At 38.9% G+C, this 16,530-nt stretch overlaps 1 protein-coding gene across 5 annotated transcripts in view; it reads left to right on the top strand.

Annotated features, from left to right (window-relative positions):
• FAT1 (FAT atypical cadherin 1) overlaps positions 1-16,530 on the top strand; it is a 152,178-nt gene that overhangs the window by 57,232 nt on the left and 78,416 nt on the right. The gene's annotated exons all lie outside the window — the stretch shown is intronic.

Here is a 16,530-nt window from a genome sequence, read left to right as displayed (position 1 = left end):
TGATGCAGATGACTTTCTTCCTTTGGGGAAAGGGGGAAACAAGCATGCATTATGATTATGTGTGTCACAGTTCAGCCCCTGATCTGCTCTTGGGACTGCACAGCCATGTGAGGCCCTGTAGGTAGCATCTTGTGATAACTCTGGTCAAGCCCTATGTTAATAAACCAGGCATAAATGATCAAATTATTAGTAATGGTATATGCTTTAGAGCCATTATGTTATAATTCTTAAAGTGTATACTGGAAATACGCTTGAAATGGTTTTAGATTGTCACCTACTCTTTGAGGTATGGACTGTCTTTTTTATTCTGTTTGTACAAGTAACACAGTGGGGTCCTGCTCCATGACTAGTGCTCCTAGGTGCTGCTGCAGTATAAATAATAATAACCTAGATGTAACCTGTGCTAACACAGTGGTTCTTGTCCTCTGCTGGTGGCTAATCCGTATATAGAGCTTTATGGGTCTCTTAGCCCTGGTCTACGCTACGGGGGACGGGGTAGGGGGTCGACCTAAGATATCTTAGGTTGACTTACCTGGCCGTGAGGACGGCAGCGAGTCGACCACTGCCACTCCCCCTTCGACTGCGCTTCCACCTCTCGCGAGCTGGAGTTCCAGAGTCGACTGGGAGCGCGTTCGGGGATCAATTGATCGCATCTAGACGTGTTAAGGAAAAGTTAGCATATGTGCATATGTGACTCCATTTTGGTTTGTATTAGGTATAATTCGTAACAGATGAGACACAATAAATTGATCACTACCCGCCGATCCGGCGGATAGTGAGGACCTGCCCTTACAGCCTTTACACTGAGGGGCCTTGTTCTTAGGCTATGTCTACACTACAGATGAGTCCAAATATAAATAGCAGTGTAACCATGGTATGGCAGCGGAGGCACGACTCATGTACATACCCACCAGTTTCAGGTGGATTGGTATGTGGCATGGCTCAAGCATTCTCCTGCTGCTGCTACTACCTGTGCTACCATAGCAACGTGGTTATTTATACTTGTGCTAGTTCATTGAGAGTTAGCGTGCAAATGTGTATATATACACGAGTAGGGGAATCACACCCCTTGCTTGTAATGTAGACATAGCCTTAGCGTCATGCAGGAGAGGCTTATGTTTTTTTAGATCCCAAGGTCTTGGGTTCAGTCCTCACAGACAATCACCTACCTAGGGGTGTCATGTTGCATAGACCTTAAAGTGCAAATAAATCTATTTTCATAACTATTGGTGAACTGATCTTTGTTCAACAAGTGGTACCTGTAGAAGTGGTATCTCCCATGTGCCTAAGGAAGTCCAGGTATCAGATATCGTCTCCTTCAGTAAACATTTAGTAGCCCTTGGAAGCAATTTCTCTGATTATGTTAATTAGTTATAAACACAACTGTGCATTTTTAAAACTTTTTACTAACATATTTCCTTATTTTGTAAAGAGAAATGCTATGCAGTAGCTCTATATGAAATGAGAAAGCGTAGCACATTTCCTCTTTATATGCGACAGTTTCTTACCTTATTTACTTCAAGTACATCTGTGCTTTGATGAGATTAATGTATTATCATGTTTTTGGATCTTGGAGTTCACTTGTAATGAAGAAAGCTGCTGCACAAAAGAAGCTAGCCAGCAAGAATGAGACTAGTATCATAGTATTGGTCATTTAGCAACTGACAATCAAAGCAGAGATTAATTGCAAAATTTTCTTGGTCTTAGACTGTAGCCAAATATGCAATCCATGATAACTATTCTATGGTTTTGATCATTTAATCCATCAGTATGAAAGGATGACTTTCCCTATTCACTAGCACACGTTGAGCCCTTCACTGTTCCTTCATTCTTCTTTGCAGAAATGGATTAAGGCTAAATATGGCCCAGGTTAACCAAAATTGTGGGACTCCAGACCTACTCAGAGATTTTGGAAGAAGGAGGTTGAAATAGCAACATTTAATAGCCTTTCAGAGTACATGGCTCAGGCCAGTCAATCAGTTTGATCCTACCACTGCTCAGAAATGGAATCCATACTGGAGAGATTGTACTTTGTCCTTATAGCATTTTATATGTATATATTGCTTTTTATTCTGATGGTTGTTCAGTAGTGTGTCTGAATTTACCTACTACTAAAATGTAGCCACTTCTGGGTGGAACACAGCAGATGTTTAGCAGAAATAATTGATTACCAAAAAATCTGGACTCCTGTGACTGAGGTCCACCACTGTAGGCTCATGTTCAGCTCTTTTATTTTCCCCTGATATGTCTGATAGGGAGCATTTTACCCATTTTCCCTAACCATTAAGTGCAGTCCGATTATTCATTTTCTGATTCTTAGCACTGGAAGCATCTTATAGCAAGGATTTGTAGCATAGTCACACAATATCAATTAGTTACTAGCTTTTATATATGGAAATGTGGAGTTTCTCTGTTACTTTGAGAAAGGGGAGCCAAAGTCACAAAGATCCAGTTTTTCAAATAAGAAATTGCTGGATTCATGTTGGCAAACACAACTGACTAAACACATTTGACTCTGATCCTTTCCCCATTGCTTTATTAGCAATTTACTACAACTGGGAGATTTCAGATATTATTATAGTCTTGTCATAGTGCTGGCCCTTTAAGGGAGTCAGATGCCTAGCCTAGTCTACCTATGCCAAGCTCCACTGAAGAGAATGAGCCAACCTGTGTCCACCTGGGGATAGTTAACTGCCTAAGTAGCTAGAAGGCAGTTATTTAATTAAAAAGCACATGGACCTAATAGAAAGCTTAGGAGAGAGAGCTCAGCTGAAAAAAGTTCCTGAGAAGAAAGGAAGCTCCAGAGGAGGGGAGCTCCTAGGGAATCTGAACTAGGCAAAAGCTCTCCAGATAGGGATGCCTGGGAGAGACCCTAAACAACCAGGAGAGAGACTACAAAGCTATGCAGCCTGAGGCCTTACAGTAGAAGGAGCTGCTGCTGGAACCTAGAGATATTTTGTTTTGGGACTTTAAAGTTCTATGCAAGCTCTGAAGTAAACGCCTTTAAACCCTTGTACAAGTGCTCCTTTCAGCAAGCTTTATTTATTGCTGTAGAGTGGCTTCTCCTTGACCGAGATGTTTGTGACCTCAGTGTCCCCTTATTAAGGGGAAAAAGTGAGGCTGGCCACACCAGAGCAACGCCTAGTCACAAGGGGGTGCTTGGGAGGCAATGAGGCGCCTTCTAGAGGTACAAATTGCTATGTAGGAGACAAATGTATAAAAAAAAAAAAACTCCACAAAATGATATAGCACTAACCTTTTGCAAATGCTGCCAGCTTACAAAGAAACTATTTAAATACAAGCATAGTGCTATAGTTGAGTAGAGGAAAGAGACTTTTTCCAGTGGTGCATTTCAATTGGGGAAGAAAGTCTAAAACAAGATGAGTTTTGATGTTTCTTCATATCCGTTCCTTCACCAACATACTGGGACCCCCTGGAACAATACATTTACTTGAGATTCAGAGAAATGTGTGTATTTGAGATGCTATATAGCACCCAGCACTAAAACAAGTACTACTAGATTCTCTACTTCAAACCTCCTGTTTGCCTTAGGATAGCTAAATAAAAGTACAGAACTGGTGGAGTCCGGAAATCTGACTTTGTGTTTGCCTTGATCTTTGACAAGTCACTTAATCTTCATTTTACAGAGGACTTATATTTATCTATTCTACAGGGGTTTGGTGAGTGTATTCATGAATTCTTTTGTAAAGCACTGTATATTTTTGTTTATGATTTATTTTACATAATGCAATTACTTTAAATTATATATTTCCTTAAGGTAAAATCCCCTTGTGGCAGGATGCTGTTTTTCTATTATTACTTCCTGTAATTTTGTACTGAGTCTGTTATTTTTTGTTAGCCTGAAAACTCCACTGAAAGGAAAGGGTTGAGCTTTAACTGACCAAGTAATAATGGCTCAGCAGGTAAAACACTAGAGTATTGTTAATTACCTCTGGCCTAGAGCCATTAAGTTGTAGTCCACAAACAAAGGGGTTTGATTAACTTTTGGCAGGGCAGCCTCTGAATATATGTTTCACATGTTAGTTCTGCTTTACTGTGGTATAAACCAGGCTCTTTGTTAAAGAATTCAAGCTGTATTATAACTCAGGGTATGTCTGTGCTCCAGCGGCACGGTTGCTGTGCTCCAGCTACGTGACTGTAATGCTTGTGTTATAGACACTTGCTACAGTGCCGGAAGGGGCTTTTCAGTCACTTGTACCTGAGTGTCTACCTAGGCATGTCTGCATTGGGGCATAGGTCGTCTTAACTATGGCTCTTAGGGTGTGAACTTTTGCACCCCTAAGTGAGATAGCTAGGTTGACCTATGGTTTAGGTGTAGACCAGCCTTAAGAGTGAGACATGAAAGGATGATATTTTGAGCTGTCTGGAAAAGAGGCCTGTGCTGCCTGCTGTTACTTGGAGGGCGTGCATTGGGAGGGTGGGAACAGCATTGCCAGTCCATGTTAGGACAGAGGGCCACAGTGCAAATGGAGTACCAGTTACCTTAGTAGCTGATTTCCACCAAGTATATCGTTGAGCATGAGGCTAGAATCCTGTTCAGCTGCCGGAGAGGTGAAAAGGCTGCATGCACTCTCTTCCCCAATAGAGATCCATCTATTCAGGCAGGGATTTGTCCATTAGACTGGAGAATAAAATTAATTTTTGCTAGATTGATATGTCTAGTCTTTTCCCAGAGGACTCCTGCCTCATTCAATGCACAGGACAGACTGCATTCTGAATGAATTGGGCATGTGCAGTGAATGACACTACTGTCTGTAGGAATCTCTGCCACATTTTGTTGTAGAAGTCAGGTAGTGTACAGAGAATGAGACGGGATTACAGGATGAGAAAGGATGGTCTCCTGTGCAAGGAAGTTGAATGCCACTCTGGAGAATTGGATTCTGCCTCTGCCACAGAGTTCCTATGTGATCCTAGTCAATTCACTTAAACCCAAATTATCACAGGTAGTCACTAATTGTGTGTTCCTTGTTTTCTGGGTGCCCAGTATGAGACATCTGGGGTTAGATTTGCAGAAGTATTGAGTGGTCATAACTGCAACTGAAGTCAGTTGGATCTGTGTTTTGTGAACATATAAAATGTTATGATGATGCTAAGAACTCTGAAAAATCCGGTAGTAGCTATCTTAATCTGGGCAGCCAAAATTAGTGGACACTGACAATTTTTGCTTTAATCTCTGTGCACCTCAGTTCTCCAGCTATAAAATGGGAATAAAACCACCTAAACTCCTGGGGTGTCATGAAGATAAAATGCATTTGTTTCTGTGAAATACTCTGATACTATGATGAGAACACCATAGCCGTACCCATAAAGAAACTAATAATTTTGTATTCAGTACAGGGTTTGGATGGTAGGTGGCAAATACAGCTGGGAGCCACACATTGAATGTGGAGGATAAAAGGAAATATTGAATAGCTATCTATTCAGTGAGCATTATCCATCTTGTACACTGAATGAGTCAGGGGGCTGTAGAAAAACTACTATGTTGTCATGTAATTAAAGACCACAGGATGGGCTGATTTAAATCACCAACCAGGAAATCTTGATTTAAACAATTTATTTTAATCATGTTTCACATTGGTACTTCTAGCTAGTTGATGTAATCATCTCACACCTACTTTTTGTTCATAGACTGGAAGAGAGAGAGAAACTTTTTCAGCCTTTTGAACTCCCAGTTGGTTTCTTAACTTTGAGTGAACTAGTCACTGAACTATTTGAAAATACTTAAATGAAGGAAACATCCTCTCCATACCTGTAGAAGAAGCTAGTGCTTTCAAAAGCTGACTTAGCACTTCAAACTCTGGTTCCAGATGCTCAGCCAATGACTTCAATCAATTCAGTCATTTGGCTTTCTTTAGGACTTTGGCAGCAAAGTGTCACTTTGTGTGTGTGTGTGTGTGTTTGTGTGTTTAAAAAAAAATGATTTGAATAGATTATAGTAAAGTTAGGGCTTAATGCAGGTTGTAATAATTTCAAATGTACTTTTATATAGTTTTTAAAATAAATCTGTATTTAATTTTTATTAAAATATACAATTTTAAAAACCTGCTTTATTTCTTTGTTAAAATCATCTATTTTTTTAATCCTCCCTGAAAGAGGAGGGATACACACAAAGGGAGCGAATTAAGGTTGCATAGGCAGTGTTAATCCTGGTATTTCCTAACTTGTGAGTGCTTGAGTTTGCAATCTTAATGTCTTTTAAAATAACCTTTTTGATGTAACACTGATAGTTTTGCTGCACTTTTTTGGTTTGATTTGTTTTTGAATGTTGTTTGTTGTTGTTTTTTAAAAAAGTCTGATAGGAATTTTGCTAATGTGTGGCAGCTCCTGTAGTTCAAACCATAGCCTTTGGACCTTAAAATGTGCATAACATTTGAGCACGAAAAAAGTGTTTTGAATTAAAGGCATTTTTTAAAAATTTTTTTTAGAAAATGTCACCTTTATTTTTATACGTAAAGTCCCACCTTATAATGCAGATTTAATTTAAAAAGTTTAGCCTCAGACAATGAGATTAAAATTTTGGACATGCTTAGTGTAAGGATTCTCCTGTCAATTGACTAGTCTTTGCTAATCCTTAGAGTATTGTGAAGTCATAAAATGCTAATAGTCAGTGGGTATAATGGCAGATCATCCAGGTCACATGCTCATATCAGTTTACAACTGTTCCTAACATTCAAAGTAATGTCAGTTTGCTGTGGCTGATCCGGAGACTGAGCAAAGTGTAATAGGAAATGGCTACAGCTGCAAACAACTTCCAAGGGTTTCCGATATTGTTGGAGAACTGCTTAGTTAGGAAATGAAGGCCCTGTGGCTACAGTGGGGTATATACTTCTTTTTAACAAAGGAAATCTCCATTGTTTAACATTGTGGTTCTTCATCCTGGTTGAGCTAACATTTTCAAAACTAGAATCAAACATCTTTTGTTAAATCATATGCTAAATCTTCTGAAAAACCAAAATTGCATTTAGCTGCGATTTTTAGCTGTTCAGATTGTGCCGATTTATTCCCTATCCATTTCTGCCACAAATCTTGGAATGTATATAGTAATTATATGATTAGCTGTTGCTTATTTGACACATATTGGGGAGAGGAATAAATGAAGATGTGCAGTCTTGCTATCTTCAGGTCAAATTTTTGTCTTATTGAAATTAATAGGCTGCAAAACTGCCATTTCAATCAATGGGGATTGCACATACAGACTGAGGTCAATATATAGCCCTGCATTTGAAGACAGAATTTAATTTAGCACAGGACTACTGTTCTTTATAAAAGTACTAGCAAGCGTTTGAAGGTATGTGACTAGACTATTGACAGATTTATTTCAGACATTGTCTGCAGTCTTTTAAATGAATATTTTTTCTTTTTAAATATAGTTCCACTATATTCTTTTTAGAAAAGAGATGGGGTATGAAGCAAGAAAAATAAAGAAAATGAAAGAACACCACTACCCCAGAATTGTTGTCACTCTAAATTGCAAAAGGATAGGCTATCTTGTGGCCTGGCTTAAATAGCATTGCAGAGGCATAAGGAAAAATAAGATCCCCTTCCCATGCTATTGTGCAACCACTTCACATCCCTGGTGCAGGCATGGTACTATGTACTTGGAACTCTGCTTGTGTGGAGGGGGGTTGGATGCCATCACAGATGAGTTGAGCTAGAATGTGGAAATAATAGTAATCATAGCACATTGGAAAGGTAGAAAGAACATTACAATCTTTGGAATCAAGAAGAGTATCGTGCCTTTCTGAGGTATGGTTCCTTCCCTGTTGGATGGTAAGTACTGCTCCTTGCACAGAGCTGATTTTTGTAAGTGCAGTGTATAGACCCAGATGGAAAATGGAAAGCCCTTCCCATGAAAAAAAAAATTGTGTTTCTGAAAAACATTTTGCCCCAAAATGGGACGACAGGTCAAAACCACATATTTTTTTGGGAAGGTTTTTTGATAAAAATTCAATTTCATTTTGTTTTGGATCTTCACAAGTAAAGTTGACAAGAGCCTTCCTGCCTAGCTGCTGGAGAGTCAGAGTCCACAGTTCCAGCACTGGAGGGGAAGAGCACCCAGGCTGGTCTTCCAGGGGCTTGGGGGCAGATGGAGTGCCTGGGCTGTCTGCTGCTCCAGCCCCAGAATTTGCGGCTGGGCACTCAGCTTAGCAGTCCTCCAGGAAAGTTTTTTGTCAGTTTCACTGACAGAAAGTGAAATTGACAAAAGTTCTGTAGCAGGGTACCATCAGTTTGATTTTGGTTGTGCAAAAAGGGCTTTTTTTTTTCTTTGTCAGAAATCACTTTGAGAGTGTATCTGTTTGTGTTTAATATTACAAAATTTGTTCCTATTCAGAAATGTTAGGTAACCAGGTAACTAGCTCCAGGTTGGCTGTCTGTTTAGTTTTTATTTGATGCAAATCCAAAGACTAACCTATCAAGAAAGAATGTTGAGGACTTTTTACTGTTAGCTGTGGAAGATTTCACAGTTGAATAACATCTCTGTCCCACAGCCAGTTTAGTAATTCCTTTTCTTATACCTAGGGCTAAAATCAGACCGTCTGTTGGTATTTTACCTTTTCAGTTTTCTGCCTTTCTCACAAGTATTGTATATTGGGTTGTACTGGTTGTGCAGGTAAATTTTTTACCTTTTGAGATGTTGCAGGTTCCAGCAGTATTCCGCATTGTAGGTATAGGGAACATCTCTTACATACAGGTAAAATGACAAATGAAACCTTTTTAATTCTGTCACCGTTATGTATACACAATATTAAAAGCATTTGAAAAGAAAAAAATAGGACAGATTTCTGTTAGGTTGCACCTATTTATTTCATGTTTGCATAGATATGAGAATACACCTCTGCTGTTTTGGATTGTCTTTATTTGATCAAACACAATCAAGTTACAGGACTTGCGCTGAGAATTAAAGACCAGCTAGAAGGAGCAAGTAGTCTCATATGTAGGCCTTCCCCTTGTTGCTTTCAAAATGTGCTCACTACAGCATCCATGGAGTGAGTCCTTGATGATGGAGGAAAAGGCTTCTTGTTGCATTTAAGTTAGTTTTTCTATCCCCCATCTCCCCCCAAATGGGTAGTAGAGGGGGATGAAAGGGAAGTTTGTGGAGAAGAGGAGGAAGCAGCTGGGCTTACTCAGGAGGAGGGCACTGCCATTCTTTCTGACCGGGAGACTGAGACTGGGTGGGTGGAGTGCGGGGAGGTATTTTTCCCCTTACAGAACTTACCAGGATTGGGTTGGCAGCACCTACCCATGAAATTTGCAAAAGGACTGAGTTTCCTCATGACTTGCTGTGGGCATCACACTTAGCACCCTTTTTCCTTGGGGCCAGGGAAGGAATTTTTCTCTCTCTGCCAGACTGGCCAAGGTGTGGTGGGGGTTTTTCCCCTTCCCCACAGCAGGTTTGGCACCCGGTGAAGTGGTGTTGGGGAGTTAGGTTATAATCTCACAATTTAGTAAGTGAAACTTGTGGCAGCTGTTCCATGCAAGTTCTTGTTATGGAAGGGATACATTTATCAGACAAAATGGAGTTGAGGAGGATTTGAGGGAAAGCATCCCTTAGGGAGCTAAGAAGGGGGAGTTTTGGGGCATCTGTGTCTGGTACAGTGGAGAGCCGACCTCCTCTTGTGAGGGGAGGGTTGCAGGGTTCTAGCTACAGTGTGGCTGGAGCCAGGTAGGGGATTATGTGTAAATGGTTAAGGAAATTATGATAACCTGCACTGTACAACTTATTGCCAGGTATTCCCAGATATTTTTGGTGAATAAAGTTGCAGCCTAATTAAATCACATCCCTTGCCTCCAATCTTTCTTCTGGCATGGCTGGCCAACTCTTCTTGGTGAAATATTTTTATACTCAAACGTTGTCTGGCATTGTTCTGTATCCTTCTCTCTCCCTACTAGCAACACAGAGCACTGTCTTTAGGCTAGTGTGTATTCTAGGGCTCTGCTGTTGGGAAATCCCTCAAAGAAACTTTCAGCATCTAGTATGGGTTGAAATTCCACCACAGAAATAGAGGAAGAGGAGTAAATTTGCTCATGAAAAGGAAGAAGAGGCTCTGGAGGAGAGGGGGAAGCTTCAAGTTCCATTTTCAAGTATGGGCAGTGTGTGTTGCCTATTTTTATTTAATTGAACCTACTTGTCAGTTGGTGTAAACAGGGCAGTATAAGTTAGATGACAAATGTTGGGGTTCTTTGTGTTTTAATTCTTAATTTTGAATTGCTTTAATTTATTATTTTAATAACATGCATATGGAACTAGTAGCCTGCAGCAATGCACGCACACAAATCACAAAAAGAAATCTTAAGATAATGTATAAAGCTGTCAGGAGGAGTATTCCTGATATCATTTTGAACTCCTGATTCCTCTGGATTTCTGTCAGTGTGCATATGTCCAACATAAGCCATTCTTAATATCAAAGGATAAAAAGACAGTGGATGAGAATCCAATCTCAGAGAGTTGCTATCCTTTCAGGTTAACTTTTCTTTCATTTTGAGAAGAGTTAGATATGTAGTCGGAGAAAATTTCAAGAAGATCAGTGTTAAACTCATAGCAGCCCAGCAAAAAACAAACAAAAAACCAAGCACCAAAATGTTTGGAATTTCATATTTTCCTTTCAAAGACAAGAATTCTTTTTGCTGGAAAAAAAAATTCATTGTGAGGCAGGCTGGTTAATGCTATATTTTTACATCTCTTTTTATTGTTTTGGGTAACCAGCCATTACTTACTGTTTCAGTTTCGTGAGAAATGTATCATGTCTAGGCACAGCTCCATCGAAATCTGCTGTTTTAATATGCATATTGAATCTTTTGGAAAACTCTCCACTTTTCTCTTGGTATTGGAGAGGGAGTTATGTATATTAACTTTTCTGTGTGTGAAGCCAAAAATCAGTTCTCAAAGTTGCTACAGGAGACCTGATTCTCAACTAGAATAGAGTACAGAAGTTGTTAAAGCTGATGAAGGAAATCCATCTTTTACAACTGAAAAGCTTTCAGTGGAAGCAGTGAATTTAAAGTTTAGTATCCTAAAAAAAATCCCTGTAAATCAGATAAATTAAAACAGTTAAAAATAGCAAAACAATCAAACAAAAGCTAATAATTTAGCTCAGAAAGTTGTGTTCCCCTGTCCCATGTGTAGTTTAAACAGAATGGAAAGGAACATGTTTTTGTCACCTAAGCAGAATGCAATCAAACTAGCTTAGATTTTCATCCTTTGTCTTGAGATTTTTCTTTAAAGTGGATAACATTTCTTAATCATTTTTTAAAATATCTTCTCAAATCAAACTAATTTGCTGCTTCATCTTCTCTAAAATTAATATTTACCATGTAATGTGTTTTGTTTTCTCTGCTTGTGTTATAAGGCATACTGTGGTAACACTGAATGTGATGGGGGTGGGGGGACGGGGACTGCAACTGAATTATCAGCTGCATCTGCATTCTTTTTGATTTCCTATATAATAGAGTTTATTTTGGCCTTGTTTAGGCCACGGGGACTCTCACCAATTAACAATGAACCCTTTTGAGGGCAAAATTGAATATAGTATCTCTTTACATTTAGGTCCAAATTCTGTTCTTGATCATTCTGTGTAAAACTAGAGTGGCTCTAGAGTAGACCAAGGTAATTGAGATGAAAATCTGCTCTTTAAAGTTTGCTTTCCAAGGACAGAGTTACAACACTGTAATAGGGCAGACTAACTTAACATAAAACCTGCATGCTGCTGCCTTATCTGACATCTTGTATAGGGTATGTTGGAATGTCTTATTTCCCAAAAGGCAGCTCCTTTTTATATAATACATTAAGTACTAAGAAGCTTACATGTTAAACCACACATTTTAATTTCTTACTTTGCTTAAGGCACATCACTATAATTTTCCTGAAATCTTTTGATTTCATGCAGCTGACTACATAAACTTCTGTGGACCAACTGTTGCTCTGTTGTACCAGTATGTAGGAGAGCAGAATTTGGCTGTATCTTGGTGTGTCAGACTTAATGAGAGAGTTTCTGTGATACTTTTGTAGCTGGCAAAAGATTGATTTTTTTCAAGTAGTAATACATTTTCTGTTTATGTTCCATGATGCATTTTGATGTCTGTAGAAATGTCGTGTGTCCAAAAAGAGTTTCAGTTGGTGAGATTTTTATTTTGTTGTCGTTTTTACAATTTTCAATAATGTTACCATTTTTCTTGTGCTATAAGTGAAAATAAAGCACAAATGAACATTGTGGAAGTATTTTTCCCTAAGTAAAAACAGTTTAATTGTAGTAAAAATAAGTTTCCTGACAATTGTAACAGCTTGGAAAAACTGCTCACTATATTTTAAAATGCCTGGGATGTTTCTCTCTGAAACAAGATATTGCTAATTACCAAATAACATTAAAATGGCAGGTTTAAAGTTCATAAACTGTTTGCACAGCAGGGCGAAGCCACCATAAATACTGAGTCCAAATTTATGGTGGTTGATAGCTGGCTCCACTATACAAATGTATTGAGTTGAATAGGTGGGGTGTCTTTAATGAATGCAAGAAAAAAAGTTAAATATTCAAGTTTGTTTAGCTACAGTAAATGTCAGATCCAGTATCCATCAACCAAAGTTTTACACTGAGCAGAAAAGTCCAGAGAGTTATGTATGGTCTTTTTTTCTATCCTGAAGAATTCATCAGAAGCTTCTGAGATTCATACTTATGGTGCAGGCATTTTATGGCAGTTTAATCATGAAGTATAAAAACATCCTGGAGCAGATGAAGTGAACCTTAAAACTAACTAATCCTTTAATCATTACTCTTTTATGTTTCTGCTTTCAGCTGATCATGACTTTATTACACATTAACAACTAAAATGTTGGCCTCACTGAGATTTTGCTGTTTGAGTAGAGTAGTATATATTTGCATTAGCTGAAATAAACCTTAAGTTTTTTTATAGAGGAGATAATTTTTAGTAGCTGTTTAAACAATAAGATTATGACAGCTTGAAACTGTCTTGCCAGGTATCATGAGACACAGAGCAAATAGTGGTGAGCTTACTATTAAAGAGCTTAAGACTCAAGAAGAGGAAGAAATTGGCTAACAATGAAAAGGAAGTAACCTCACATATTGATTTCTGAATGGACTTGGACTGTTGGTATTTTATTTGGTTGTGGCTTTGGTGGTTTGGATGTCACTGAAGGCAGTATACTGTTGCAAGAAGAGAGGAGACTTAACAGGAGTTCAGTGCTACTTGCTACCTAGTGGTAATAAACCCAAGGCTTGTTCCAACAAAACCAAGGTTCATTTTACAGGAAATTATGTATTGTTAACAAAATAGCAACAGAAGCAAACATGAATACTTAGAAGGAACCTGACTATGCACAAGTATACAGAGTAAGAGTAAGCGGACTGGAAAAACTTGGGAGAAATTTGTTCTCTCACTCATCAGTTTCAGTTACAGAAACCTTAAGTCTCATCTACATTTTAAAGTTTTACTAATATAACTGTTTGGTTTGTGGTGGAGATGGGAGAGAGTGTGTGGGGTGTTCTCCTCCCCCCCCCTTTTGGTTTAAAAAAAAAAAAGTTAGACCAGTAAAAAGCTATAAGATGCAATGGAGGAATTGCAAAGAATTTTTTTTTTTAAACAAACACAAAAATAATATTATGGGATGGAACAGAGAGAATTGTGGGAATTTCATCTTAAGCTTCCACAATTCCCTGAGAGGCACATTGATGTCCCACAATGCACTGAAAAAATTTTCCATGAGGCAGTTCCCCAGACAGTGGCATGGAAGATAACTGGGATACCCACCCACACTGCAGCATACCTTGCTGATATAACCTGTTGCTGTGAGGATGCACTGCAGCAGCAGCAAAGACGACCAAGAAAAACTGCATTGTTGGCAGCTGTATGCCAGCACTAATGCTACCGGTAAAACTTTCTAATGGAGATGTGGCCCTAGTGTAGATGTAGTTTCACCGCTTATAAAGGCGACATACCAGTATAGTTATGCCCCTTCCAGAGTGGGAATAGCTAGATCAGTGTAAAGCATTTTTATACTAATATATAACCTGCATCCACGGAGTTGTGTGTCCTGCGTTAACTGTACTGGTGGTTTGCTTAAAGTGGTACCACTTTCTAGTGACGACAAGGCCTTAGTGGTTACTTGTAATGATAATAGTTTAAATCCAGAAGGAAGTATGATTTTTAAATTGATGATGTAGAATCATTGAAATGTAGAGCTGGAAGAGACTTGAAGAGATCATCTAGTCCAGCCTTCTGCACTGAGGCGAGACCAAGTATATCTAAACCATCCCTGACAAGTGTTTGTCTAACCTGGTCTTAAAAACCTGCAGTGATGGGGATTCCACAACATCCCTTTGAATCTTATTCCAGTGCTTAACTATCCTTATAGTTAGAAAGTTTTTTCCTAATATCTAACTTACATCTCACTTGCAAATGAAGTTGATTATTTCTTGTCCTATCCTCAGTGGACACTGTGAACAGTTGATCACTGTCCTCTTCGTAACAACCTTTTGAGGAAAGTTAATTTAATCACTTGTACTCCCACTTCTTTAAGGCAGGAAAATCTAAATGTTTTTTGCAGAAATGTACATTATACACCTTTATTAAGATATATTGTATTATTGCCTCATATGAGTGGGTGTGTGAACCAGCACAAGAAATTAAGACAATTGAACAACAGCATAAAATTTTCAAAAGCACCTAAATTCCATTGTAAATTGATGGGACTTAGACATTTTTGAAAATGTTTACACTCAGTCCGAAGGTTGTGGAATCGTTATCTTTCTGGGGGAAGTTTTGTTTATAACAAAGTCTTGGTGGAGACAAAATGATGATGATATTATTTAGTCCTTCAGTAATCTGTGAATAAAGTAAAACCAAATAATTGCTATCAAAACAAAATTATTCATTCCACTTTTTTTTTTCATTTAGATGTCTTTCTCTCCTAAATCCACAACAGTGATTTTGATCTCTGTAGTTTAAAATTCCAGCAGTTCACACTAAAAGCTAGATCCACAAAGAGCACTTAGACTCAGTGTTCCAACACCTGGAATCCCCATCCTTGAATTAGGCACCCAGGCTCCTTATGCAATGCATGAGGAGAGTTAGGCACCTATGAAATGAGGCCACAACAACGAGTACATTGGGTGGGGAGCTGCCTCAGGTAGCCAATAGACAATGCTGAAGAGAGTAATGGCCAAAGTCACCTTCTGCTTGGGATTCACAGCCATGAACCCTTTCCTAGAGTTAGATGCCTAAGCGCTTTCTTTGGAGCCGGGGGGAGAGCAAGTCTCTTCTCCCCGTCAGGCAGAGGAGAGAATTGAATCTGTCTCCCACATTGTGGATGAGTGCTCTAACCACTAGGCTAAAGGTTATAAGGGGCAACTCCTACTCCAGCATTGTGTTTTGTGGGTCCTGATCCAGGTGGTGACTTCTGAGCATGCCTACTGGGTTGGGGTCCACAGGCAAGATAGGTGGGAGAACCATAGTTTGCGGATCGTGGTGGGACTTAGGCATAAGATAGGTGCCTGGACATCTAGACAGAGACATGTGCATATGCTCACTGGCAGACTTTTAGGTGCCATGGGGAATTTACTAGTGGAAATTTAGGCACCTAAGGACTTTAGGTGCCTAGAGAGTGCTAAGCAGGGGTTTTGAGGACTTGAATTTTTGATTTAGGCACCTAAAGTAGTTGCAATTAAACATCTTAAATCCCTTTGTGGTTTGAGCCCTAAAATATTCCAGTGTGAAAACAGTTTTTTTAAGTCTAGATATTACTTTCTCAAGGAGTTATGCCTTCATAAAAGGAGTCTGTACAGCCTGAAAGTAGATGTGCTCAAATCTGCATGGTTGCCGTTTTGATGATGCATATAAGCAATTTACCATAATATACTCGCTAAACTAGTTTTCAGTCTTCTAATACAAAAAGTTAAAGATTCAAAATGTTTATTCGCTTGACTGACTTTCAAATGTTTGTGTAATGCTGTTTTTTCGTCTCTAGCCCATACATTATTAATCTCTGGGAGGCTGCTGGTCCTGTCTGTACTTCCTGAGTGAAATCACTAAAATGATTAATGCCTTCTATGATCAGCAAATTCCAAATCTTTGTTGCTGACGACTGTTGAAATAGTGCGGGGAGGTAGGTCTGACTGAGAGAGATGTGAAATTATGTACTAGACTGAGTAAAGTTCTTTGGCTACTGATAACGCAAGTGACTCTGTGAAATATTAGATATGGGATAAAGTAATGACCTTTGATCCAGTATATAAAGTTCTGCAGTCTGTCATGGCAACACACACAACACTCATAAACATTGACATCATTGTACTTTATTAAATTTCTAACTTTACGATACAAGCTCATCAGTAAGGGCCGGGCTGCTACCTTTTTACTCTCATTAGGTGAAATCCTGTCACTATTGAAGTCAATGACAAACTCCCATTTACATGTTATTTTTACCTATCTTGTTGCACCGTTCCATGGGACTGTTCAGAGTAAGGCGCTAGTTGAGTGAAAATAGCAGGATCTGGTCCT

The sequence above is a fragment of the Natator depressus genome, chromosome 4 (assembly GCF_965152275.1).
Source record: "Natator depressus isolate rNatDep1 chromosome 4, rNatDep2.hap1, whole genome shotgun sequence".
NCBI lineage: Eukaryota > Metazoa > Chordata > Testudines > Cheloniidae > Natator > Natator depressus.
The sequence above is the reverse complement of the archived record's forward strand: the minus strand, read 5'-3'. Positions and strand labels throughout refer to the sequence as shown.